At 38.8% G+C, this 10700-nt stretch overlaps 1 long non-coding RNA gene across 1 annotated transcript in view; it reads left to right on the top strand.

The window, feature by feature from the left end:
• Positions 1-1053: 1053 nt before the first annotated feature.
• The window catches only part of LOC119867672, a 31775-nt gene continuing 22128 nt past the window's right edge, over positions 1054-10700 (top strand). Inside the window, exon 1 of the long non-coding RNA XR_005384390.1 lies at positions 1054-1185. This is a non-coding gene — a long non-coding RNA (uncharacterized LOC119867672). The remainder of the gene's footprint in view (positions 1186-10700) is intronic.

Below are 10700 nucleotides of genomic sequence, written 5' to 3'. Positions count from 1 at the left end.
TAAAAAAAAAAAAGTTAAGATACAGAAGGGTCAATGCAACAATAGAGTTCAAGACAAAGGGGAAGTCTAGCCTAAATTTACTTGAGGCCAGGGAAGACTTCATTGACAGTGCAACAGCTGAGATGGATCTGGAATGAGAAATAGAAATCAGCCATGTAGACCAGAGTGGGGCTTATTGTTTCAGGGAGAGAAAACAGCACCGTGACATATCTGGAGAATTGCAAAATGTTCAAAGGGCTCTTATAAGTAAGGGAGATTCCATTGGTGGGTTCCATCATCCAAGTGACAGAATTTAACCCGTATGGGGAGAGGAAAGGAATGTGCCATGGAAAATTAAGTGAAGGAGAGTGGTAAGAGCATGCTTTTTATTTTAGGATATATCAAAAGATATTTCTGGAAATCCTGCCCAGGACCAGGGTGATGAGACATAGGTGACAGAGAATCTAATTAGAACAAAACTGTGATAGACTAATTATAGCTGTGAGTCACAATTGAGAGAAACTGGTGGATAATTGAACATGGTAGGAGAAGATGCACCAGGACCATTTAAGAATCTAAGTCTAGAGCGGGGCCACCGCCTGAGAGATACGGAGAAACAGAGTGGTTTGGAGTGGGATGCCACAGAAGGTAATGCAATCATTCAAGAAGTAAGCTTTTAACCATTTGTTAAGGCTTTGGCACCCTTGAGAATCGCATAAAAGCTAGGAATTCTCCTCTCAGAAAGATGCAAATACCTAAATCCATACTGTAGATGTAGAATATGATCTTGGGGCATTTGCAGCTCTCACTTCTGAAGACTCTACTTTTAAGACTCTCCAAACAGAGTAAGAAAAGAAAAGCAAGGCAAAAACCCTGACAGCAACTGTCACTAAAATGACTGGCAAAGGAGGACAGTTCAGTCAAAGAAATGATCAATCAGACAGTTGGATGGGAAGCCAGGAAAGAATGATGTCATGGCTTCAAGAAGGTTGCAAATTTCCAGAAGTAGGAAACAGGCAGCAATACCAAATGTTATTAGGAGGTTACGTGGGATGAGAATCAATCATAAGCCATTGGTGCTCACTGGTCTGTAGATTTGCTGCTCCAGAAGCCAGACAGTTGCAGCAAGATGAGAAAGACGACTCAGAATCTATGCAGACATGCTTTTGAAGACCGGCAGCCCGGAAGTGGGAAGGAGTAGCAGAGGTAAGACAACAGATGGTTATTTATTGTGTATGCATAGGGTAGGGGCAAATCTTGAGCATATGTTTTCAGTTGAAGAGAAGGAGCAGAAGGGTAAGAAAGATGGAGACAGAAGAGGGAGGAAGAAAATGGACTCAGTATCTTCTTAAAATTAATCAGGTCATTTTATGGAGGAAAGCAGACATTTTCCGTCAAGTAGAACAAGCAGAAGAAACACCTTTGGTCGGTAGACAGCAGTGGATACGGAGGAGAGAACATGGAGACAAGTGTCCCAGATGCCATTTCTTGGTCAATTATAAGGAAAGGTCACCTGCACGAGAGGGCATCACGTGCGGTTGATGGTGGAGATGAGAAAGGCAGGCTTGTGTCACAGAGACTAGTACATGACCCCTCACCCACCACCACATGCCAGATAGCAAGAATGACCCACAGCACACAATGGAAGCTCGTTAAGTACACATGGAACAAATGATGACAATTTGAGGAATCTAGGCACATAATACAATGTAGAACAGCTGACATGTCAAATGAGAATAAAAGCTACTAAGCAGGGAAACATAAAAGGTGCTCCAAATATTTTCAAGGTGTCCAAGAAAAGAAAGCCCCGAAAGGCTGTTATTTATTTATATGCCTTTGCACAGAGCACTGGATGACCTGCAGTGATCTTAGGAGATACACAACCTTCTCAGGAGCTACCCAACGCCGCCATCCTTGTACATCCTTAGAAAACAGGTATCCACTTAATGAATAAGTCATCACTGACAGCTGGCAGATAAGACATGCAGTGTTCTTATCCAACATCCAATATTCTTCAACAGAGAGGGACAACACAGAAAAATTAGGTGATTATACTGTCAGTTGGTCACCTAGCTCTGCAGACCACACAAAAGTGGAAAAAAGCAAGCAAGCAGGACCAAGCCGACTTCTGTGCAGCACGCAGCAATCTAGATAAAGGAGAGGACCAGGTAATCTGCACTTTGTATTCCACGAATGACTTTCTCACGTCAAAATCCATTCAAATTTGAAAACAAAAATCCCTCTCAAATCCAAAATAACGGCCAGTGAACAACAGGGAATGGAAGGCATATTATTAAATCCCTTCTGATAAAAGGCTGTTGAACTGGATTCTCAGCGACTTGGGCGCATGATGGGTTACAGATGCTGTGTTCAGGTGTCATTTGAATTCACATTATATCTAATAAATCACAGTATGTTCACTTGTCCTATTAAAACTGTATTCTACTTTACTAGGTCTGAATAATTTGTATAAAATTGATTGCTACAGTTCTCACTAGAAGCTCTAATTGCATTCCTGGTATAACTTAAAATGATAACCTTATCTTAATTAGTAGCATGATGCAGAAATGCTTTTGAAAGCCTCTGAGAATTAACCTGCATTTTTAAACAGGAGCCCTGGGGCTTAAAAAAAAAAAAAAAAAAAAAAAAAAACAACTTAAAAAAATATTCCTGTTGAGTACGTGCGGCAATGTTAATTTATCAAAACTACAAAAGGAAATAATCACATAGTGAGGGACCAAGCAAAGCAGCTAACACTTCCACTGATCAAACAGTCTGCATTTCTCTTTGCAGAGGCACACACAATGAAATTCTAGGGCCAAGATCTCCTTGGCTCCCACCCATTCTTGGTGCCAAGAGGGGTCTCTCTCTGGTTATTCTGATGAAAATCACTACTCAGAGTAAGTGGGGTGCTACCATCATGGAAGTGAGTGGACAGATCAAGGCATCTACTGACCTCACAGGGGCTTCACCACCATGAAGGTCAGCTTTAGTATTTCATAAGCTCCCAGGCCAGGCTTCTTCCTGGTCAGTCATTCTCTCTCATTCAGTTAACTCTGGACTTCCTCGTCCATCCCATGCTGTCTAACACCACTTTCTGTCTACCCATATTTGCAGTGTCCAAGCAAAGCTCCAGAAGCAAAGGTCCCCTGTAAAGAGATTAGACTGTGTGTATGTTTTCCATATTATCACTCTGGTAAAGAGATGTACATTTAAACCACCCTAAACTATATTAATGGCAAGATAAAAAGACTTCACAGTGAGTCATCATCCTAAAAACCCCAAAGTAGATGTTAAACATTCTCCAGTACACTGCTTGCAGATTGAGCGTCCTTCTAAAAAACATGATGCAGCTTGGCATGTATTTTCCAAAGTCTAGCCCAAGAAATATATTGGGTAGATCTTATTATCATCCCAAACTATAACTATAGCCACCTCTATAAATGTTAAATGCATGTTTTGATAAGAAGACTACTCTCTCAAGTTTGGCCTCTGAGGTCTATGGTTTCTATCCCTAAGCTAGTACCACTGGAGGAATAATTATCTTCCTATAATGCAATTTGACATTCCCTTATTTGAAAACGAGTACAATTCAAAAAAAATTTATTTTTTAATTTTAAAAATTTTTAAATTATTTTCTCCCTACTAGAAGTTAAGGAACAGTTTTAGAGGTTAGAGCTGGTAGAGAATATTACAGCAGGATAATCACTGGAGCTGAATATAAAATTAGCAGAAAGCAGAGAGGTATGAATACTTCTCATGTTTGGGGATAAAGTCAAATAAAGTTCCATCTATCTTAATTTATAAGCATAGAATACAGTAAAATCAAACAGGAGAAAACAGGCAAATACTAATGTTAGTTCAAAAGCAACTTTTCTTACAGTTTCTGGTACCTTCTTTAATGGCATTAAAACACTATTTAAAATATCTATTATATGTAAGGAGCTATGTGTTGTAATTGATGTTGAGTATAAATTGCTCTTATAAAATAGTAAAGCATTCTTTTAATTTACATGCAGCTTCTCTTCCATAAGATAGGGCATTTCAGAGAAGTATCATCGTGTGACATATATGGGCATTTATGGCATATCTGACATCATATGACATATATAGATTTCTATAAGCAAGTTTCCCATATCTGGAAAGTCTTGTAAACGTATATAGGACTGGGCTCATTTTCTCTTATTTAAAACTATCTGTGGGTTTGAGAGAAAGGAGACTAAACATTGCTTAGCACTTTAAAAATTCAGCCTGAAAAGCCCCACTGAAAAAGACATCTTAATCAACAGATATTTCAAATTGAGTGACCCCAAACCTGTTTAACAAGACTGCTTGTTCTAAAGAAGGGAAACCCTCAGATAATTTCACTTGCTTTTAGTTTCACTGGTGTGACAACCACACTCTGATAGCATCTTAAGGTTGCAACACCCACGTCTTCTTCCTACTGCAGCTAGAGTCTCATTCACAGCACTAATGTGCTGAACAGGGACTATGGGAAAATCTTCTAGTGCTTTCTGGCAGCCTATGTAGCATTGCTGCTAATTCTAATGCCCAGCAAGCATAATCATCATAACCTCTGCTGTGATCCCAACAAGGATTCTTCAAACTCCTTATAAATGCATTAATCACCCCTATGAAAGTCACTGCTTGCTTTTAACGAACAAAGATAATGTATGTTACTGGGATTATACCACTGCATGCACAATCATTAGAGAAAGATAGATCAGAATTTATGATTAAGCCTTTGGACAGCAGGGCACTATGTTAACCATAAAAATCACAACTTGCAAGGATAGTGGCCAAAGCAGAGGAACCATTAAAGACTTATAATTAGCATCAATCAAGGTGACACTACTGTTGACATCTTTATTACTTTAAATACACTAATCAAATACTTCTGCATTGAGATGGAAAGATTGATAGGTGGCTAGACATAGAAAACATCCCTGTGGAGGACAATTTAAAATGATCTGTTCAAAAGGTAACGGGGAAAAAAAAGCTTTGGTATCAGTCAAGTGGGATCCAAACATGCAGCTCTGAAGTGGAAAAACTCAAAATGGGCCTGCTGGGTTGGCAGGGTTCTCTTGCGGATGTTTTATCACCAAGCATTGCTACAAATAAACACATACCCGTATGTCCCTTCTGTGCAACCCGTTGGAATTGCTTAATTTAGATGAAAAAATAACTCAGGGGAATAGAAGCTTCAGGCTACTGTGTCAGGTAAATAAATAGCTGAGCATTCCTGCCCGGTATTTACTCACTGCCTAGCCCTCTTCTTGCATGTGTGCATGGAAACACACGATACAGGGAAGCTGAACTCGGTATTATTTACATAATTACAATAGAGCTGTCAATATTATCTAATTGCATCAGTGCTCAATTTCATACCACACAGACTCTAAAATATACTGTTATTATTGCTGCTCATATAAATATTTCCATCTTAATGAAAAAGAAGCCACTCAGCATCTTTGCCACCCCTTGAGCCCATATGGCATTATTCCTTAACAACTGTAATTTTGAAAAAGGTACTTTTCTCCAAACAGTTTCTGGCTGTTGCAATGCTCACCAACTGAATCCTTGACGTTAAGGGATTAGATAAGAGAGAATGTGTGTTGTTTTCAGGTAACCATCTGGCTTGGAGTCAGTTCAGAACTACAGATGAAGATTTGGCAAGGCAAAGCTTCCCAAGGGGACAATTTCATATTTGCCAAAGGAGCTTATAATGAAGAACTATTGTGAGGAAGACTCAGGAGCCCAACTATCATGGTGGCTTCAAAGTTCAACTTTACTTCTAGGTTCTTAATTGGTGTATCTACCACTAGGTTTATTTTGCTCTTTTTAAGATTTTGTTTATTTATTCCTGAGAGACACAGAGAGGCAGAGACATAGGCAGAGGAAGAAGTAGGCTCCCTGTGGGGACACCGATGTGGGACTTGATCCTAAGACCCCTGGGATCATGTCCTGAGCCAAAGGTGGACACTCAACCACTAAGCCACCCAGGTGCCCCACCACTAGGTTTATTTTTTTTTTTTTACCACTAGGTTTAAAATAGAGAGTATATCTTCTCTGAATTAAACACAGGCTCCTTAAAAAAAAAATGTGTATATCCATAAAAAAACAGGTGGGAAGAGTAGAAGGAAATTCCCCATTGTTTCTTTCCAAGCAATGAAGAAAGAACTGAGGAAAGAGGATGGGGACAGAGTTAAAATACTTGGAAGGATAACATTACTCAAACTATATTGCTCACAAGTCACTGAAAGAGTATCAGAGGACTCAAGCCCACTTCCATTTTTAATTTCATGGTTAAGAGAAGAAGATTTTCCAATATAGCCTGATAGCCTCACAGAGGCAAGGTAATAAGAAAAATGCAGCAATTGAGCTACTAAAAATCCCACTAGTTGAAGCCAATATTTATCAAATCACCCCTCCAACAACATTATGCTACAATTTCTAGAGGGTTCCAAGACTCTGACCTCCCCTGAAATGATAATAGCAAACCCTGCTGGCCCTTAAAAGCGTAGTAGCCTATTTCATTTGAATAGGTTTTTGCAATTGACAAAGTTATTTTATACACATTAAATTATGCATGAACTGTGAGGTAGATACGATTATTTCCATTGTACAGATGAGATCAGAGACTAGGAGAAGTTAGGGAACCTTTTAATGGGCACCTGGTCTGCTGACTCAGTAACCTTTTCACTATACTATGCTGACCCTGAGTTACTATCAAGTGTTCCAAAACTCAATTAAGGAGAGAAACCACAAATTATAGATGCTGATTACCTAGAGGAAAGACAAATTTTAAAAGGTACTTTAGCAAGAGAAAGCTGTTTCATTGAAAACCAGTAAGATAAAAAAAAAAAAAAAAAAAAAAAAAGAAAACCAGTAAGATGCAAAATGAGCAAGAAAAATCCTCCTGGTCTGAACATTGGTTTGCTTTGTTCAGAGACTGGTCATCTTTCTACCCTACTCCAAGATTTTGTTTTTCACTGCTAAGAGTCATTTGATTCTCACTGACGCACAAGGAATGAGGAAGGTTGTGTAATACTGAAAGAGGCTGACCTTACCACTCTGGAAAAATTGCCAGCCAGACACAAAGTGTCGGCTAATAATGAGTCAGGGATGGGCTCAAGAGTATCAAAGACCTTTATGTCGAATTTTTAACAAAGAAGTTTGGTATAAACAAGACTTAAGGGCTGGGAAATGACACAAGAAGAGGACAGTCACTTCCTCATCAGAGGACATGGCTTTTGCCAAAATGTGCTGAAATGTGTACACAATATTTGCAAATAGACATGACTTAGAGAACTCTTATCAATAAGTGCTATGTTCTAGATCCAGATGCGGAAATATTTGAGGCCTGGCAAATTTTCTATCCTACCCTATTTGAATAGCTCAAAGCTATTTATATACTTTCCAGTTAATACCATTCTTATTAAAAAAAAAAAAAAGGAGGACAGAAAAGATAACACTAAGAGGGCTAAGCAGAAATGGAAGAACCAAAGAGAAAAAATAATTGCAAGTAAAATACATAACAGATAAAAAAGAAAAAGAGATGCTCATCGAACAATAATGGCAAAAGTAGTTGGTCATAAGCACAGTATTACTCTGTGTCCCATTGTGTTGTCTTTCCCAATGCTTTAATGCCTCTTGCACATTGTGGAACCAGCTGCCATCCAAGCCTTCAGTCCTGGATTGACTACACAATAAATCTATATAAAACAAATGGAGGATCTTCTCAATGTTTTTAAAACAGGTAGGGATATTTTTCATTTACATGTTGCACAATGGAGACATTATAGTAGAAAAAAGGAGCTATAGATATGAAGGAAATTGAGTTAGTAGTATAAAAGATTTCGATCATTAAAGGAGCTTATTATCAGAAATGTCCTCCCAATCTAGCCCAAAATAGCCTAACAAGTCATTTTATTTTTTAAAAAAGATTTATCTGTTAATTTGAGAGCGAGCGAGCAGAAGGGCAGAAGGAGAGAAAGAAAGAATTTCAAGCTGACTCCCCACTAAGTGCAGAGCCTAAAGTCGTGACCTGAGTGAAATCAAAAGTCAAAGGCTCAACCAACTGAGCCACCCAGGCATCCTCCACAAAAAGTCATCCCAAATCATCTATGTGCTGTGTTGTCATTTTTGTAAAGGGATGGATAAGGAGATTTGTTTAACCCGAGTGTCTTTAAATACATTGCCCACCAGATTGGACAATAATGGATATACAGTGTATAACAAAGAGTCTCAGCATCACAGGCCCAAAAACATGGGTTTCCTAATCTCACTTTCTTTAGTCAGTGGTAATGAGTAGAGATGGGTTAGAAAATTCAACTTAAAGACTCTAAAATATGAATATAAAAAGAATTTCAAAGGAACTTAAGATGTGAATTTACAATACTCTAATAAAACCCTGATCTGACTTTGAAAACAAAAATCATATAAAAAGGACGGACACACTCTCTTAACATTCTAAAAGAAATCGCGAAAGTGTAACTTGTATGATTGGAGAAGGTTCTACAAGGCCCACTGAAATCTGATGGAAAATAAAAAACTCCTAAGCAAGGAGAAAAACATTCTTTGATATGTAGATCTCAGAGAAACTCACAAAGTGGAGTTTCCACAAACCTGGCTAGGTACAAAATACATTAGCAAGGACAAATAGCATTGAAGAAAGCCCTATAGATCTATTTCTACCATCATGAACTACAGCTCAACAAATTCAAATGGACTAAATATTGAGAATAAAAAGTTTATAGTGAAAGGTTGACATACAAGATGCAAACATAAATAAAAGCAGAAAATCCTTGACCATCAACTTAAAGTCTCCCTCCCAATTTTAATAGCACCCATCTATCTAAGATCTGAGCTATAGACATGTAACACCAATTCATGATCCTGAAGTGGACCTGCTAAAGCAAGGCAAAGACATGCAGCACTTCAGGGTTCTAGGTCAAGGCCAGGAATATAAGCCATAAATTCACTGATGCTAAAGATGAATGAATAGCCAAAGACACACAATGGTCTCTATTACTCTATATTGAAGCTCATAAGAGGTTTCCAATTATCTTACAAAATATGTTTGCTCTCTGTCCTTTGTATTCTGTTAGATTCTGTCCATTATATGGCTAAATCTACTATACATCAAATAAGAGTGGATCATTTCTAATTTAATAGTGACACAAATCCTTTGGAGCTCATACACTATTGACATTGACATAGAATATTGACCTTGAATTTATAAAATATTGACTCACTTTCATTGTTCTCTGCATTTCTCCTAGGATAAGAAATGATCAGGATGAGTTTTCCATAGGCTGTTGTTTTGTTGTGCCAAGATGTAGCCATAGCCTATCACATAGACAGGCTATTCTAGTGAAATTTTGACTAACACAACCAAAGCAAAAGAATGAGTTGCATACTGGTAACAAGAGAATATTTTCATTTCAAATACATCCTGATTAAGCTCTGCAGTAATATTTCTTTAAAGAAGTGAAAAAGTGTGTAAGAGACCCCAACAAATAATCATACCATTGCAGAGACTAGGATTCCAGAGAGAAACAAAATGAGGGCCAGTGGAGTAACATTTGTGGGGACTCCTCAGCATAGAAAGAAGCTCTGAACTATCAGATGCCTTGCTTCTTTTCTCCGTCCTCAGCTACCTGCTCTGGGACAAATCTTCAATTTCTTCACGTGAACAGAAACATAATAATACTGACATTACCTCATTGTGTTATGGTGAGAAACAGATGAGAAAGTGTATGGGAAAGCATTCCCTACATTACCAAATATTACAAAGACATAAATTATAAATGAGACCATGATACATATGTAAGTTATAAACAGAGGAAGGCAGACTAGTGTGGTTAATTTGAAATTTATTCATTATGACACAGATGTATAAAAACCAATTTTGTAAATAAAATGTTTTCCCATCACAGAACTGACCTCATCTTGCTCAGAAGTCTCCATTCCCACTCGGTGGCAAAATGAGCAAAACAAAACAGAACCTTAAAGCTTATTCATTTGGTATTACTCAGGTTCCTCAGAAAATAGTCTTTTGGGGGACATTTTTAGGGTTTCTGGGCTTTTTATCTCTTGCCTCTTCTCCTGAAACATTGGCATCTCCTCAAGAAGAAGTTTAAGTAAGCAAGATTGTGGTGGCAGAGTAGGGTGTCTACTCTGTTTATTACCCTTCTGGGAGGGCTGCTCCGTCCTGAGAAGGGCAGAGCTACTGTGGCTCAGTCTTTGGGTTTAAATCTCTACCTTCGCTGGCTGTATCTGTTTCTGAAGTGTCTGGGGTGGTTCTCTCCACGAGTTTCTAGCCGTATCCCCCAGTTGACCAGACACTCCATCTTGGCTCCTATTCCTTACCTTACAGACTTGGCTATGTCCACTGTGGGGATCGCAGGTGGAAAGGGGCACACTGCACACTCTGTCACAGATTCCGCTTGCTCTGTGAACCTATAATTGGTGCTATTGCTGACTTATAAGCTCAGTTAACCATCTCTGCCCCAGCAGAAAATCTGGGCCAATTCTAAGACATGAGTTACCTGGAGAAGAGGTGAATAGAGTGGCCTCTTTGGAAGATGACACTTTCTGCTCTACTGCACAGGCCCGGGGTGGGGTGAGGTGGGGTGGGGGAGCCCTTCCTCAACCTTCTTGTCATTTTAAGTCACCTTGTCCCAGCTCCCAACCCCCAAAATCTCATCAAACATCTT

This window comes from Canis lupus, chromosome 35, assembly GCF_011100685.1.
Source record: "Canis lupus familiaris isolate Mischka breed German Shepherd chromosome 35, alternate assembly UU_Cfam_GSD_1.0, whole genome shotgun sequence".
NCBI lineage: Eukaryota > Metazoa > Chordata > Mammalia > Carnivora > Canidae > Canis > Canis lupus.
The sequence above is the reverse complement of the archived record's forward strand: the minus strand, read 5'-3'. Positions and strand labels throughout refer to the sequence as shown.